The following is an 18548-nucleotide window of genomic DNA, read 5'->3' on the forward strand; positions in this document are numbered from 1 at the left end:
TGTTTGCTTTGATTCCGAACTCAGACCCCAGGGCCACGATTGTGTCTCCGTCAACTAAAAGCTGCTTGTATTTCGAGGGATTAAGCACTACTGTGAAGCTTTGGGAACTATGGGGACTTCAGAGAGAGCAGCCAGCTGGGCCTCCCAGATGCAGCCGTGGGGGGCGTCCATGTCCCACCTAGGCGGGACCTTCTGGGTGGCGTCGCTGGAATCAGGGACTAGGGTGACACTGTGTCTGCTCTAGACGCACATACTGTTTCGAAAGAAAAAAATACACACTTGCATCGCTGTGGGCTTTCCCGCTCCCGCTTCTCGTCTTTGCTTAAGGTGTTCCTGCTGCCTGGGAGGTGCCCCTTCCCCATCGTATATACCCCGAGCTGAGGAACGGTCCCAATTTTATCTCTCAGGGTCCAAGCCAGGAGTAAATATAACAATGTCCAAGATATAACTAGTCTCATAGTTTACAAACCACTTCCTCTGCTTGATTTTTTAAAAATTGTGTTAGAATACACATTACATAAAATTTACTTTCTTAACTTTTTTTTTTTTTTTTTTTTTTTTTTTTGCGGTACGCGGGCCTCTTACTGCTGTGGCCTCTCCTGTTGCGGAGCCCAGGCTCCGGACGCGCAGGCTCAGCGGCCACGGCTCACGGGCCCAGCCGCTCCACGACATGTGGGATCTTCCCGGCCCGGGGCACAAACCCGTGTCCCCTGCATCGGCAGGCGGACTCTCAACTACTGCGCCACCAGGGAAGCCCCCTTCTTAACCCTTTGTAAGTGTACAGTTCAGTGATATTAAATACATCATTAGGCAGCCATCACCACCATCCATCCCCGTAACTCTTTTCATCTTGTAAATACGAAACTCTATATCAATTAAACACTCATTCCCGTTCGCTCCTCCCCGCCAGTCCCTGGCAACCACCATTATGCTTTCTGTCTCTGATTTTGACTACTCTAAGTCCTGTAAGTGGAATCATACAGTATTTGCGTTTTTGTGACTGACTTATTTCACTTCGCATAATGTCCTCATCCATGTTGTGGCAAGTGTCCGAATTCCTGTCCTTTTTAAGGCTGAATGATGTATGTATAGAGCACATTTTGGTGATCCATTCATCGGTTGATGGTCACTGGGGTTGCTTCCACATCTTAGCTGTTGTGAATAATGGTGCTATGAACATGGGTGTACAGACATCTCTTTGAGACCCTGCATTCAATTCTTCTGAGAATATGCTGAGAAAAAGGGTTGCAGGGTCATATGGCAGTTCTATCCTTAATGTTTTGAGGAATCTCCACACTGTTTTCCACAGATTGCACCACTTTACATTCTCACCAGCAGTGCATGAGGGTTCCGATTTCCCCACATCCTCACTGACATTTGTTTTCTGTTTGTTTGTTTCTTATATAGTAATGGGTGTGAGGTGGTCTCTCATTGTGGTTTTGATTTTCATTTCCCTAATGATTAGTGAGGTTGACCATCTTTTCACATATGCTTGTTGGCCATTGGTATATCTTCTCTGGAGAAACGTCTATTCAGATCCTCTGCCCATTTTGAATCAGGTTGTTTGTCTTGCTGTTGTTGAATTTTAAAGAGTTCTCTCTATATTCTGGATATTAATCCCTTATCAAACATACTATCTGCAAATATTTTCTCACACTCTGTGGGTTACCTTTTTTGCTCTGTGGATGGTGTCTCTTTTTTTTTTTTTTTTTTTTGCGGTACGCGGGCCTCTCAATGTTGTGGCCTTTCCCGTCGCGGAGCACAGGCTCCGGACGCACAGGCCTGGCGGCCATGGCTCACGGGCCCAGCCACTCCACGACATGTGGGATCCCCCCGGACCGGGGCACGAACCCGCATCCCCTGCATCGGCAGGCGGACTCTCAACCACTGCGCCACCAGGGAAGCCCTGGATGGTGTCTTTTGATGCACAAAATTTTAAAATTTTCATGAAGTCAAATTTGTCTATCTTTTCTTTTGTTGCCTATGCCTTTGGTGTCAAGTCCAATAAATCATTGCCAAATCCGATGTCATGAAGATTTTGTCCTGTGATTTCTTCCAAGAGTTTTACGTTTAACATTTAGGTCCTTAATCCATTTTGAGTTAATTTTTGTATATGGTATTAAGTAAGGGTTCAACTTCATCTTTTGCATGTGAATATTCAGTTTTCCCAGCACACTTGTTGCAAAGACTGTCCTTTTCCTATTGAATGGCCTTGCACCCTTGTCAAAAATAATTTGACAGTGTCTTTGAGCATTGATTTCTGGGCTCTTTATTCTATTCCATTGGTCTATATGTCTGTCTTTATGGCAACGCTACACTGTTTTGATTACCATAGCTTTGTAGCAGGTTTTGAAATCAGGAAGCGTGAGTCCTCCAATTTCATTCTTCTTTTTCAAGATTGTCTTGGCCCTTTGGGGACCCATCCCATGCTTGATTTTATTGCACATGTTAACTCAAAAAATATATACTGGGTCCCCACTCTTCTGTGTGTTCTAGGCCTTGGGGATTGGAGGTGAATGACACTAAGCCTGGTGTGATGGAGCCTGTGTATACTGTGGGGGGCGAGGCAGGGCCCAAAGCACAGCATCTCCATTTTAGAGATCAGCTAACAGAGGCTCTTTGGTCTCATTTGGATCAGACCTTTGTGGACAGAACCCAACCCCTGGCCCCTGGGGACTGAGGCCCCTCCTGAGGCCACAGCCCCAGAGAGTAGCTTGAGGCAGGCCCCTCTGCCAGGACAGCACAGCCCCACACAGCTCCCCCTCTCCCCTGCTCAGAAGGGCCTCATCTTCCCTGTTTCCCGTCAGCACTTCAGTGTCCAAGAAATATTAGGAAAATAGGGCTGAGTATGAGGTAATGGCCGTCCACTTTATTCTGACAGCAAGAACCAGAGGGAGGAAATTGACAGTGGTGATTTTCCTGAGGCTCTGATGACTTTAATTAATATTCACTCCTTTCCAGGGAGCGGGAGCCTCCACTGGCGACACAGAGCTCGGGGGAGGCCTGGCATGTGCTGACCACCCTCAGTTGTGTGGACGAGGCTGCCCACCCAGGAGCCCTGAAGATCCATCGTGGCTCCCAGTCAAACCAGGAGCTCATCCTGGGTACCCCCAGGCACGCCCTTTAGCCTCCATATCCTCAGCTTCCCCCAGGAAGGCAGAGGAAGCCAAGGAGCCTCTACCCGCTTCTCGGAGGGGAACACTGAGGCCGAGAGAGGGGCCTCATTTCACCCAAGCCCCACTGTGAATCGGCCCCACCATCCTCTAGCAACTCGGAGGGCACCGCACCTCAGCAGCAAGGATGGCCGTGTCCAGAGAGTGTCTTTCAATGGACGCACCAAGGAGAGGGCCACACAGCTTGGATCATTTGAATCCCAGGCCCCAAAATGCCACCGCTTAGAGGGCGGCAGTCCATCCAGATTCTGTCAGGCCAAAGGGACTCAGGCCCAGAGAGGAAAGGAGTCTTGCTAGCCAGCATCCCCATCCCAGCTGCCTCCCCTGGAAGCCCCCCCATCCCATCCCTTGATCACCCAACAAAAGCTTCCCTGATAAAAGCCCACAGACAGCCCCTTGCCAGGCAATGGTGTCTCCACAGGGGACACTCTGAAGACCAGAAATCCTTCAGGTCCCTAAATAGGAACAGATGCTGGTGAAAATAGACCTTCAGGGCCCCCCACGTGGACTTGCGTACCTCACTGACTAATCAAAGCAGTCCTTCTGTGTGTGGCTTTGAGCTGGCAGAAGGTTCTGGAAATTAAATCAAGGGTGATAATAATAACAACAACAATACCAGCCAACACATATCGAGTGTTTCCATGTACCACGCTCTTTACTATCGTATAGGGTCCTCTGACACCCCCGTGGAGGGTGTACCTTTATTGCTTCTTTTCTCAGAAGCAGCAGCTGAGATTCAGTGAGGGGACGTCAGCTGGCCAAAGTCTCTGAGCCGGTAACTGGCAGGACTGGAATTCAAAGCCAGTTCTGTCTGTCTCCCCAGCCCCGTGTTCCACCACGTGGTCTCCGGGCACTGGCCTGGCCTGAGCCTCAGCTGATCCATCCCTGCCCAGACAGACAGAACCCTGGGGATCCCAGGGCAGGTGGCACCAAGACGGCCACCCTCCCTCCCCTCCTCTGAGCCACTCCAGCCACTTTACTTCCCAACTCCTTGCACTCGGGCCTGGACTCCATCAAGCCCCCGGGAGGCTGGTCAGCAAGGTCTTGTGGGCAATTAGGGGAGTCCCCAGGAGTGTGCGACTCATCCCCCAGCTATGTGGGGCAGACCCCCTCCTGCCCGGCCACTCTAATTTCGGGTGGTATTCTCCAAGGCCACCATGGTTCCCAGGCTTGGCATGGCTCCAGGGGAAGAAGAGTGAGCGGGACGTCTCACCATCAGTGGCAGGCCTGCTGTCCATTCCCTGTCCTCATCGGGTTTCTTCTCTGGTCTTATAAGTCTCTGCCTCCCCGCCATGAAGTGAGGGTATTTGTATCTACCACACAGGGATGGCCGGAGGCTCCAGGGACAGGGCGACGAGGATGCCGTCTGCTCCAGTTGTTTGCGATCAGCTTCCCTAACAAAACGCAAACGGTATTTCCATTAATAACATGAAGCAGAGTGGTTTCTGAGGTAGAGAAAAGAACACAGGCTTCGGAGGCCTACAGCCCCGGTTTACATCCAGGCTGTGCCCCTCACCTTCTGGGTGTTCCTTAAGCCCCAGCCTCAGTTTCCTCATCTGTAAAATGGGCTTAATAATCCCTGCCTTTCAGGATTGTTCTGATTCAATGAAATAATAATATAGGCAAGCTGTATCAATAAAAGAATATATTTTAACGAAATAGTAGCCCCTGTAAGTGCCTGGAACATTGCCGCCGTCAGTCACTAGCACTACTTTTTCCCACTGGTTGGCTTCATTTCTGACTCATCCTTGTTTTACAGATGAGAAAACAAAAGCCCAGAAGGTTAAATGGCTTGTCCCAGGTCACACAGCTGGTGAAGAGAAGAGATTTGAACCCCGGATACAGACTGCTGTCCCAGTCGTAGGTGAGGCAGATGCCATGGGGCTGGAAGTAGAAAGAAGTCGGGGATTGAGCTTTTTCCTCGTGGCCTGGGCCTGGGTCACCCTGGTAAGCCCATCAGGCCTCCTCCCGTCCTACCCTCTGCCTCTCTGCCCAGGCAGGGCCCCGATGTCCTGCAAACGGGACCAGCGTCAGCCCTGGAGCCACATGAAAGGTCCCACTCTGCTCTGGGAGCTGGCTTCTCACTTGAGGACGCCTTCCCACAGAAATGTGTCAAAAAGTCACTTTGACCCCATCAACTCTGTGTGTTCCCACAGCCGGTTCCTGCCTCCAGCCCTGTGGGCTGCTGTCTGCTGCCCCCAGCCTGAGGTCTGCGGTGTCCCAGTGGCTCCAAAGGCGGGGATGCCACTCCAAGATTTTCCATGGGTTCATTTCCAGAGCCAGAGGGCTCACTCCCCACCTCACGTGGCCGCATCCGAGACCCCTCACCCACACTGGGGAGGGGCCGTCACAGGGCACCTCTTTTCACCTTACAAATAGGTCTGAAGGAGACAGTCACCAGGCAGGGAGCCAAGGTGGGGAAAATTATAGCACTTCGTCCTCCACAGTATCACACCATCCTCTCCTCCTGACCACGGCTGCTCCCCGGTGGAGCCCTGCTGCTCAGATGCCCTGGGCAGCAAACATCACCAGGTGTTAAGGACCACCAGCACCCAACAGAGACTTTCTTCCCCATATAATCAGAAGAATTGAAGGATGGAAGCTAGAGAGAAAGGTCTGGAAGCCACCCTGGGCATCTTCTACTGGGAAGATACACTGGAGTGTTTTACTCAGGAAGATCTCAGGAACAAGTGTCCAAAGTGGGGACAGTTGTTCCCGGAGCCCTCGGGATTTTCACACAAGGTCAACATCCCGGGGACACCCAGAGAGGGCAAGAAACAGAACTAATCATCACAGTTGCTATTTATTGAGCCACCACGATGCCCAGCTCCTTCCACACGTTGTCTTGTTTAAGCGCTCCACACACTCATTTTACAGATGAGGAAACTGAAGTTCGGTCGCACAAGCCCTGGAGCATTCCTCCCCAGTTCTGGAGGCATGCAGCTGCCGCCGCTTCCCAGGTTCCCTTGACATGGAATTCGATGTGACTGGACCCCTCTGGTCTCATACAACTACATGGTTGTGTTAGGATCTGAACCCGATGCCTGGCTCAGACTCAGGAAGTTTAACCTCCACCGTCCACTGATATCAGCCAGGTGGTCCACAGTGAAGTATAAACCAGCTCTTGCCATGGGCGAGTAGCTATCTGCAGATTCTTATTATGTGGTTCCCACCCCTCCTACCTGTACCAGGGCCAGGAGAGATGGGGACTGCAGGAAGGAAGCCAGCCCCACTCAGGAGATGGGGAGGTCCTGCCAAATTCTGATGGCTGCTGGACATTGACAACGTGACCAGGGTCACTTTCCCTGGAATTCTTGATTTCTTTGGAGATGGCAAGTCCTGGAGCCTACACAGAGAGCGGCAGTGGGCCAAGGTGTCAGGCATCCCGGGGAGATCAGAACGGCCTGGTCCATGCCTTTTCCAGCAGGGGCAGAGTTGGACTCTATGGGGACAGAAATTTACTGAGGACCTGCTCATGTCGTTAACCCTTCCAACAATGGGGAATTCCTAGGATCTCCTTTTTGAAGACTGAGGCTCAGAGAGGTCTCATTTGTTGTTCAAAAGCACGTGGTCATTAAACGGCAGAGCTGGAACCTCTACTCGACCGCATTGGACGGCAGCTCACAATGTTTTCAACTCTCTACAGGGCCTCCTGAAGGGCAGGGGATGACGTGGGGCGTCCCACCACCACGGGGGCACTCGAGGACACCCCTCGGAGAGGAAAGCACTCCTGGATACTGTGACACCCTGTGAGACACTAAATCTTCAGAGAGTTAGGAAATACATCGGTAACACTAATCGTGATAATATTAAAATAACAATATTAGCAGTTATCACTTACTGAGTGCTTGCTATGCGCTAGGCACTATTCTAAACACTTTATTCTATGAACTAATCTAGTCCTCAAACAACCTAATGAGCGAGATACTGTTATCCCCATGTCCTAGATGAAGCAACAGATGATGATGATGAGGTCTCATTGCCTGCCCCTGCCCCCTTCTGATCATTCATTCATTGAACAAACATTTGCTGAACGACTACTATGGACCAGGCACCTTTCCAGCCACTGGGGATACAAGATCAAAAGGGTTCCTGTGCTCACGGACCTGACATTTCGGTGGAGAAGGCAGTCTTTCAACAAAACAACAGCCACAAAATGGAGAGGAGGGTTTCAATGGATAATAACCACGAAAATAGAACAGGCGGGGTCAGCGGCATCTCTTTAAATTGATGGTTCAGTGCGGGCCTCTCCGGAGAGGGCCATTTGAGCTGGCACCTGGATGACCGGAAGGAACCAGACAGGTGAAGGGGGAAGAAGGTTCCATGCAGAGGGAGTGGCAGAGGAGCCTGGAGATTTGAGGAGCAGTGAGAACGTGGAGTGGGGGAAGAGGGAGAGGCGGTGGCATGAAGGGGAAGGCAGGGGCCAGGTTTTATTACCTGGTAGGTCCAGTGAGGAGTTTGAGCTGTATCCAAGTGAGACAAGTGATGGGAGGCTTAGCCGAGCAGAGACAGGATCTGATTTATATCTTAGAACGATCATTCTGGCTGCTGCATGGAGAATGGATTTGAGGATGGAGAAAGTGGAAGGGGCGTGACCAGTGGCAACTGCACCAGGAAAGGAGCGAGATTACAGTGAACTCAGGTGAGAGCATTGGAGGAGAGACATGTACTGATACAGGATGAGTTTTTTGGGGGGGGGGGCCTTCTGTTGTCCTCCGCCTAGCTGTTTGGAAAGGCAATGATCAAGAAATGTATTTCCTGCAGAGGCAAAATTTGAATCTAGGTCTTTTGGCCTCAAAGTTCAAGGATCATGCTTCTCTAACACGGGGAATACCCTCATTAGAGATTCCTTTCCCTTAAGCCTCACTTGTTCTCTGCAGAGATGTGTGACGGCCCGAACTCCTCAGTGTGTACCCTCTCTTGGGCGAACTATGACTCTCACGACAGGACAGAATTTTGCTACCATCCTCACTTTACCTGTGGTCGGTCTGGAAGGAGGTACTCAAGCAGGAGATGAAGAAAATTTAAAGGGGTGACAGGGCTTGGGAAAAACGTCATGATCCCTTGCTGGGCTGAAACCAAGGTTTTTTCCCCCTTGTTTTCCAAATTAATTCAACATTCCAAATGAATCCAGAGAGACTTAGTTGGGGGCCCTTTCGTGTGGATTGAAACTCATAAATTGCAGTTTACTGAGTTGCAGGAAGGCGGAGAATTGAGCCCCACCTCCTCCCACTTGGCACCCCCCTGGAGGGTCTGGGAGGGAGAGAGAACTTGGGACCGCTCCCGAGCGGCCTTCAGGCCTCCTGCGTCAGACTCAGTGAAGGACTATAGGCGGGAACAACAGAATTTGGAAGCAGGGAAAATGGCCGGAGGTGGCTGCAGCTGATGCCATGGGAAAGAAAGCTAAGCCCTAAAATAACGGGACTGAGGGACTGGGGAGCCCTTTAGACTCAAGGAACTAAGAGGATGGGGAGGCCCCTCCACACCATACTTCATTGAGGAGCTCTCTGACAGTAGAGCTTGGAGAAAGGGAGTCTTTCTGACAAAGAGAAAAGACTTTGTGGCTGGATCTGAGGAGACCTTCTTTATAGATGGAACCATTCTTTTTTTTTTTTTTTTTTTTTTTTTTTTTTATTTTTTTTTTTTTTTTATTTTTTTTAACATCTTTATTGGGGTATAATTGCTTTACAATGGTGTGTTAGTTTCTGCTTTATAACAAAGTGAATCAGTCATACATAAACATATGTTCCCATATGTCTTCCCTGTTGCGTCTCCCTCCCTCCCACCCTCCCCATCCCACTAGATGGAACCATTCTTGCCAAGAAGGTATAGACAAAGTGTGCAGAGAACTAAGGGCCAGATTTAAAGAAAGAAACATTCTGAGATCTAAGCGATTGGTTCCTATCGGTTTAATATTGCTATAGTTATCAGTTGGCTCTGCTGGACACATTTGTGCAAGCAGGCTAGGGAGCAAAGTGTGGCACAGACCCTAGATCAGGGCATCACTTCCTTGGGAGATACCTCATGGGGTGCCTTGGAATTCCTTTGATCATGACCATTCTTGAATCTAGAATGATAGGGAAGAACCTTCAGGTAAACAGCATAAGGCGACAGGAGGGGGTTGTACACTATGGGGTTGCCAGTGGGTCGGATATATCATCTGGAGAAAGGAACGTGAAGGTCTGCCCTGCTGGGACTGCTCATACATGGCAGTTATAAACAAGCCCACTGAGTGCATGGGGCAGAGGTTGTGGAGAGGAAATTGTACACCACTAGCTCATCCTTTAGTCCTCCTGATTTTTTCCCCTATCCAAGTGCTATGGTCTGAATTGTGCACCTCGCCACCACAACAATTCATATGTTGAAGCCCTAACCCTCAGTGTGACTGTATTTAGAGCTAGGGCCTTTAAGAAGGTAATTAAGGTTAAATGAAGTCAAAAGGTGGGTCCCTAATTCAATGTGACTGATGTCCTTATAAGATGAAGAAGAGATGCGTGCACACAGAGGAAAGGCCATGTGAGGACACAGCAAGAAGATGGCCACCTGCAAGCCAAGGAGAGAGGTCTCCTTGATCTTGGACTTCCAGCCTCCAGAACTCTGAGGAACTTGATTTATGTTGTTTGAGCCCCAGTCTGTGGTATTTTGTTACAGCAGCCCTTGCAGATTAATACAAGAACTGGTTTGGCTCTCTAGACGTGAACCTCTCCTTCCTTCTGTCACTTATTCCAACAAAGAGTAGCAGGCTTTCCTTACCCTCAGATACTTGAAATGACTCCCAGTTTTCCAAAGTCTTCCTCTCTCCACTCTTGGGACAAGTTAGTAGTCAAGGAGCTGTTACATCCGTTGGTGCTAAAACCAGTATGTGAAAGTTTGAGGATTAATAGGATATTTTCATACTCTCAAAGTATCCTTCCACAATCACTTACTTATTACAAAAAGAAAAATAGTACCTTGACGTGGAAGAAAGTTGGCAGGTATACCCTTATTCAAGAAGATAAATTCACCCTCCACAGCAATGGGACACACAGGTATCACGTGCCTCCTGATATGATGTAGTGAGAAGGACACAACATCACTTCAGTGATATTCCTGCCAGACGTGCGCAGCTCAGATCTACACGTAAAGAAACACCAGGCAAACCTATATTGAGGGGGACTGTACAAATAAATGATCTGCTCTAGGAAAACGTCAATGAAAGGCCAAGGAACTACTCAGATTAGGGTCCGGAGAGACATTACAACTAAATGTAATGTGTGAGTCTGGATTGGAATCTGGGTGAGGAATGATGTCTGCAATTTATTCTCAAATGGTTTGGAAAACGAATAGTCATATGTATAGAGAGAAAGACGGATAAAGCAAATGAGGCAGATGTTAACAAGGGTGAATCTGAGTGAAGGGCATATGGGGGTTCTTTCTTCTATTGTTGCAAATTTTCTATAACTTTGAAGTTATTTCACAATAAAATATTTTATAAAAAGTCATGCACTGCACAGTATGCCTTATAAATGATCCATAGAAAAACCTTCATTTTCTTGGGGGAAGTCAGATTTTTCCTTGGTGCTAAATGCCAACATGCTTTCTTTCAACCAATAATGAAAAGTGTGTAACCCGTTGCTTTCCATTTTTGCCTTGACTGCTAGGAAGCCATCCCATGCTACAGAGATATACCAACTTGGACAAGTTACTTAACCCCTCTAAATCTCAAGTTTTCTTCATTTGTGAAATGTGAAAATAATAGTCCCTACTGCTGAGGATGGTTGTAAAGGCATAAAGCGCTCAGCCCAATAGGTGATGTGTAGTAAGCACCCGCTTTAGTTGTCTTCCTTTATTATTGTTATTTTTATACTGCCTATCACTCACTCAACCCTCCCTACTAAAATGAGCTTGCAGCAGACTCATCTGAAATCAGGAAAACTTAGAGCTTGCAAGGGAGGTGACTTTTCCCACGTGTACATTATCAGTATATCAGAAGTTCTGAGATCTCACCATCAGACAGCCCTCAAAACATGGTGGCAGGAACTATGGGGATAGTAGGAAAAGCAAAAGCTTTAGAGTCACACAGACTGAGATTGAAATTCCAGCTCTGCCAACTCACTGGCTTTGGAACTGTTTGCTTCAGGAAGGGCTGCTGGGCTATGCTGCGGTAACAAACATCCCCGAGACTCAGGGGCTTACAACGAGGCCCATCTCTTGCTCATGCTACAAATCCACTCCAAGCTGGTGGGAGGCTCTGCTCCCTGATATCCTCCCTCCAGAGCCAAGACTGATGGAGTCACTACCACCTGAAATGCCACCACTTGCCTGGGCAATGGGAGAGGATGAGGCCCTCACATTTCATTGGCTAAAGCAAATTCCAAAGGAAGTACAATCCTACCACGTGCCACGGAGCTCAACTAAAAATATTTGATGAACCTCACTCACGATCCGCACAATCCTCTTGGACAAGTCTTGATCCTCTCTGAGAGTCAATTTCCTTCTGTAGAAGGAAAAATATTCATATCAGACATCTCAGCACATGTGTGAAGACTGAATGAGATAAATTGGAAGAAGCATTAACTTGGGTCAGAAACATAATAGCTATTCATTGTAATAAATTATACTGTTTGACCTCATCACTCAGGTGTCCCAAAGGAGCAATACCATCTTCCTTGTGAGTCTAGATAGATAGATGATAGATTGATAGATAGATAGATAGATAGATAGATAGATGATAGACAGATATCCAGTGCTTACTTTTTAGGAAAAGTAGAAACCAAGAAGACCACAGTGAATAAGAGAGAGAATTTGTCTCAGGGGCAGAGAGTAAAGACTCTTAAAGTTTTTTTTCTTTAGATCCCATTGGGTTTCAGGAATAATCTGGTCTGGTCTCCAGGCAGGATTGCACTGACACAAAACTTTTCTTTACTCAGAATCCACTGTGTGCCAAGCTGTATGCAAAGCACTGCAAAGCTCAGACCCTGTGAGGGTCTGAGACCCTGCAGGGGCTTGGACGAGGATGGTATACATGTATTGATAAAAAAACTCATGTACAAGTGCTGACAAAAGTTGAAGGTGGCCTCATCAAGTCGGGGCAAAGGAAGGAGCTTGCACCAGCTTCTGGGGTCTACACTGAACACCTGGGGCAGGGGTTGGGGAAATGGGATCATGACCACATTGTCGGTAGCATTGAACCTGGCATCCCCCAACCACTGGGCAGGCTGGTACCATGGACTCAAAGGTCTCAGCAACAGCCTGAGGCCAGGTTCTAAGTGTAGCTTCAAGGAAACTTCACCAGGGAAATTCTATCTTTGGGCCCAGGTTCAGCTTGGGCCCCTGCCAGGCTAACACACCCACTGTACACAGAACCTCCCTGTGGGGTGGAGGAGGATTTTAACTTTTCTTTCCTGGTTTATCTCAATTGTCAAATTTTTCTCCAGTTAATACGTAATTACTCTTCCTCATAATTTTTTGAAGTTTTTAAGAAAACCTAGGTAGACCATGGATTCACTTGCAACAATGTTTCACAAACTCCAGTCATCTCTAAACCACATTCACAGTTTTTATCCTGTATACCATTTAGTTAGTATTTAAAATTCATCCCCTACAAAATAATCCTCTGAATTTTTAAAACTCACTTACCTCTTTTGCCTTCATTTCATGCAATAGCATTTATAAAATAACAGGTTTACTGTGCTGATTATATTTTTACTACTCCACATTAATGTAAATATATAATAAGGTTTAAATTTTTTAAAGTCATCCCCAATGGAGTGGGTACGAAGCATTAAAAAAAAACACTGCCTGAGCCACATATAATGAGCAGGCTGCTCTAGGGCAAAAGAGCAGATGAAGCTCTACAATAAATGAGTTTTGCAACCTTGGAAAAATTATAGAACCTCTCTGAGCTTTGGTTTCCTCCCCTGCAAAGTGATGAAACAACAGTCTGCAGCTTTCAAGGTGGTGTGAGGATGAAATGAAACGTTGCACCTGAAGCACCTATCACGAGACGGGCTGTTGTCATCTGTCTCTCACTGATTCATTCCATAAACAGCAGTTAAGCCCTGTGCTCATAGCTCTGGAGGATTCAGAAGTGGATAAGACACAATCAACACCATCCCAGTAATTTGCAACCCAGTGTTCCTGTACACACGTATATAGAACACAGAGAAGGATGTCTTAAATGTCTCGTGAGCAGCCCAGGCAAAATGCAATGAGAGTCTGAAGGAAGGAAAAGGCAACTTCCAGCTGGGAGATGTAGGAAGGCTTCATGGAGGAGGTACCATTTGAACAGGGCAGTGACAGATGGGAGAGGTGTGAGTGTGCAGAGCTGTGGGGGAGGAGGAAGGGAAGAGCTTCAGCAAAAGCTCAGAGGCAGGAAAAGGCAAAGCACCCTCATCCTCTGGACCTCCTTCCCCCTTGGAAACAGCCTTTCTTTTCTGCCATCCCCGGTGAACAACTTCCATTGAGGTGTTCCAGTCTGGGCCACCAACGTTCTCTTGCATCTTTAAGATATCCCAGGGATCCACTCCTGTCACCAGTGTCACTCTACCCTGCCTGTCATTTTCCTCTTCTGGTCATTCTTGGCCCCCTTGGGGGCCCCGAGTGCAGGAATCGGGGTAGCTAAGACTAGAAAAGGGGGGATTATAGAAACATGATCACCATCTTTCCAGCGACTGGGCTCTGTCTGTGAGGCCCTTTGGAGGCAGAAGTAGAATGAGTGAGGGGGGTTTACGGAGCGCTAAGCTCTCCCACTGTGCTCTGTGCTGCCCCCTAGGGGCGGCAGTTGCTCCCGGGCAAGATGAGAAGAGCATTCGGTCTCCAACTTTTTGAGAGACTTCCTGTGTTGGAGAGGAATTGGAACAACTGAATACTCAGAGTCATTTGGCCTCTAAGACTCTGTTTGTTCCTGAAAATTCACTTAGAAAAGCAACAGAAAGTCTTCTATCCCTGCCACCTGGTTTCCTGTGAGCCCCTGGCTACATCAGCTCGAGTGTCTATTTTGAGCCTGTCTTGGCTGTTTCTAGCACATCAGAGCCAGAAAGGGCTTCCAAAACCGTCTTCTCCAAATTCATGGAGGTCCAGGACAAGGGTTTTTTGGGTTTTTGCCCACAGACCCCAGCACAGAGCTGGGAACCTGGTGCACTCTAAGCCCACATCTGCTGAACTGCAGACAGAACTGACGTCCACGGGCAAGCAAGACTCAGCAAGAGCCAGTGACCTGCCTCTGTCACACTACACAGAAGAGCCAGGATGGGGTCCCAGGCTCAGCCCCCAGACCACTGCCCTGTCCCCCATCCCTCCGCCTGCCCTCTTCCAGGCAATGACCCCATCCACACATTCCACATGTGTGAAGACAGCAAAAAGTACACGCCAAGCTCAGAAACGAGCAAGGCCTTATAGGACACAGCCTCTCTTCCTGGGTCCAGCCGACGGCCGCCCAAGTCTAGGCTGGGCAGATGAAGGGGACCGCCGTCCTTTCTCTGGTCGGAAAATTATATGGGTCCCCGGCATTGGGTGGGAGGAACCAGAGAGAAGCCCCAAGCAAAGAACACACATCAAATGCCGCGCACACGTGTTCCAAGGGGAGAAGACTCTTGGGATTTCATTTGAGGGGCCTGGAGCCGAGAAGGGAATTTTCAGCCCCGGCGTCTTCTGAGGGTCACGATGTCTGTCTTTTTATTTTTGATCTAAAAAAGAAAAGAAGAAAGGAAGGCAGGGGAAGAGGGGGGAAGGAAAGGAGAAAGCCTCCTCGCCATAATTGAATTACGGAGCTGGCCTCTGGGGCTGACGCTGGAATCCAAGACGCCTTTGTGCAATGTCTGAAGGGACCCGGGACAGCGGCAGGGATTTCAAAGGGGAAGAGGAAGAGCTGGGGTGGCCAGGAAGCTAATCGGGATGGAATGGGCCAAAGAAGGGAAGGGGGAGCGGCAGAAATTGAAAGCTGAAGGCCCGCCTTGCTCCAGGCCCTGCCCTGACCCAGGGTGGCCGCCCTGTACCAGAAACCTGGGGAGAGGCTGGGGCAGAAAGTAATCTGCACAAGCAGAAAGGTCCCAGCAGGGACCAAGACCTCCACAGGGGCCGCGCCTGACCGGGGCAAGGATGGAAGGAATTAACAGCCAGGGCACTTCCTACGTGCCAGGCTCTGTGCTAGGACCTGGGAGCATTCCAGTAGCACAGGCTAAGCACTCATCAGGAGCCAGGCGCTGGCTTGGGCTCTTTTGGGTGCGTTGTCACAGTTAATCCTTAATTCTCAGAACAACACGCTGAGGCAGGTACTTCGATGTCTCCCGATTTACAAATGAGGAAACCAGAGAGGTTCAGAAAGTTAAGCGATTTTTCCTGCAGTCACACAGTGGGTGGGAGAGCTGGGACTCACACCCAGGTCACCTGGACACCACAGCCAGGATCTTAACCAACAATCTCATCATCTCATTTCATTTGAAAACAGCCCAGCCAGCGAGGTATGGGTCCTAGCGGGGGAAACTGAGGCACAGGGAGCTTAAGAACTTGGCCGAAGCTCACACAGGCAGGAAGGGCTGAACTGGGATTCGAACCTATACAGTCTGGCTTCCGAGCCCTGCATCTCACCTCCTGGGGTGGAGTCGTCCTGACCACATGAGCGTCCTCTCCTGGCCCCCTGCCCAGCCAGAAAGCAGGCAGCAGAAAGGACATGGCAGGAGCCACCTGCTGACATGAGGAAAGGGTTAATCGTGGCCAGCCGGGCCCCTTGGGTGTCATGTTGAAGGCCTTGAAGGCCCCTGGAATTCTCATAGACACAGCGCCCCCCACCCCAGGCCAGTTGCCATCACCCTGGTGCCCAGGTTAGGTTGAGGTCTGGAACAGAAAGGTAGAGGTTTATCTTGTAAATAGAGATTCTAGTCACTACTACGTCCTCTGAAAATAACAATTTTCGAGACTTTTGTACATCACACTGACAGAACCCCAACTGGAGCAGGTTTCTCAGCCTTGGAGCTACTGACATTTGGGGCTGGATGAGGCTTCACTAAGGGGGCGGTCCTGTGCCCTCGAGGGCGTTTAGCAGCATCTTTTGACTTTATCTACTAGATGCCAGTAGTGCTCTCCCCACTCTCTCCCCACTCAGTTATGAAAATCAAAAATGCCTCCAGACATTCCCAAAAGCCCCCAGGATAGGCAGGAAGAGGACAACATTGCCCCGCCTGAGAACCACTGGCCTAGAGGATGAAGCCCAAACTCCAGCGCTGGACATCCTCCTGCCTCTTCTCATCAACCACTGAGCCCAACACACCTTGCTCTGGGGGTGCCTTGGGGTCTTTGCACATCCCTGGAGTGCCTAAGCATCCGTAAAGACCCAATTCTGAGTTGCCTGCCCCGTGAAACCTCCCCAGTCTTCACTTCATCCCCACCTAACCCCTCCTCCGTACCATGTTGTGACCCCTTCCACTGTGATCCCATAACACCTAGAACATTTCTCCAGTGTTGTGCTTTTCCAACTGTCCCTCTCCAGGTCAGTCTGGATCCCTGGACTCCCAACCCTCTCTGAGGGTCAGGAACAAGAATTCCACATTCCTGATATACAGTAGGTGTTCAACCAGTGTTTGTTGAATGAATACATGTAATGTGTTCATTACAAACAGCCTTACTCAGTAACAAAAGCAGATCTAGTAGATCATAATGTGGGCAGTCCCTGTATTTATTTAATGAATACTTTCCATATATCAACCAGGTGAACAAGACAGACCCGGGTCCCTACTCTTCTGGAGCTCAGGGTCTAGTGTGGATGACCATTGCACAGTTGATGAACTGACTGACTGATGAACTCACATAGTTGACTAACTGACTGTCTGAGAGTTTTTGTTAGGAAGGCCATGACCATGTCATAGAGGGCATGGTGGCTGTGTCTAACAGAGGGGCCCCGAGGTGCCTGAGTGGTCAGGGATGCCCTCCGTGAGGAAGTGACATTTAAGAGGGGACCTGAAAGGTGAGTACACAAGGGCCAGCTAAACAGAAGGAGGGGGGTTTCAGGCAGAGGGAACTGTGCTTGCAAAGGCCATGAAGCGGCAAGGAGTGAGATCAGTAGATGGATTTGGAAAGTCAGTGCGACAGAAGTATATGAGGGGACTGGGGTCCTCACCAGTAAAGTTTGGCGGTGATTCCAGGTGCAGGGTTTCTGCCCCAAGGGCTGAATGTGCTGGTGGTGGGTTCTCCCAGCAGCCCCATCCCCATTTTCCCAGGCAGGACCTCCTTAAATTTCTTCAGCAGCCCCCCTCCACTTCATACACACACACAGTCTGATCGGCGAAGATCCGGCTGGGCTCCAGGAAAAGGAGACTTTGTGAGGGAATGGGGGCACTGGGCAGGTGAGTGTGCTTCTTAGACAAAGGGTTTGTGTCTCACTCAGACTTGGCCTGAGTGACAGTGACAGGTGGAGGCAGAAGGGCCTCAGAGGCAAAGCTGGGTCACACCCTCCACTCAGACTTAGGAAACTGATCAACTTGACCCACGTAGACTGGGCACCAGGTGCTAAGACCTTACCCGCATAGTGTTCTTGATGACGTGGATTAACTCCCCTCACTGTATAGATCAGAAAACAGGGATCAGAGAAGGTTGGTCTTTGCCCAGGATCACACAGCCAAAAATGGCAGGTATGGGGAAGGAACTCAGGCCAGTGGCAATCCAGTCTGTGCTCTGAACCACTTCAGCCTGCACCTCTTGAGGTTCAGAGAGGGCAAGGAGCATACCCACAGTCCCACAGCCAAGAATCCCAATGGCCCCCATTCACTAGGTAACCACTACCCACCTCTGTGTCCCATCCTCTGCTCGTCACAATACCTCAGTGAGACAAATCCTATCTTATCAGCCCCTTTTTCAAAAGAGAAAACCAAGGTCAGAAAGCTAGGAAGGGGCAAAATTAGGATTTGAACCGAGGCAGTTGGACTCCAAAACCTGTTTTCTTAATAGTTACACCTCCCTCAGGGAGCGCTGGGACTAAACCCTCCCCCTTTCCCTCTGATGCTCAGGATGAATTTACAGAGGCTGTTTCTCCTTCCCTGGTGAGAATGGAGACTTCCACAAATAACCTCGCAAGGTGACACACTGCCTGAAATTCATACTACAGTGTCAATGACTGCTCTGGGATCCTTCCCTGAGAGGAAGTTTTATCAGGATGTTCTCAGGGGTCGGGGGATGCCAGGGAGGAATTTGTGGAACGAAGACGTTTGTTGGAAGCAGGTCTCAGGCCGCTATTAGGAGCCGGGTCTGAAGGGTAGGCCCATGGGGATGGTGATACCGGTGACCTTCTGAGAATCCTAGTGGCATCTTTAGAAGATGGTTTCCCATCTCCTCTGTCTCTCCATTGAGCTCCTACCTCCGGCTAAGCACTGCTCAAGGCACTGGAAATACAGCAGTGAACAGAAC

The sequence above is a fragment of the Globicephala melas genome, chromosome 8 (genome assembly GCF_963455315.2).
Source record: "Globicephala melas chromosome 8, mGloMel1.2, whole genome shotgun sequence".
NCBI lineage: Eukaryota > Metazoa > Chordata > Mammalia > Artiodactyla > Delphinidae > Globicephala > Globicephala melas.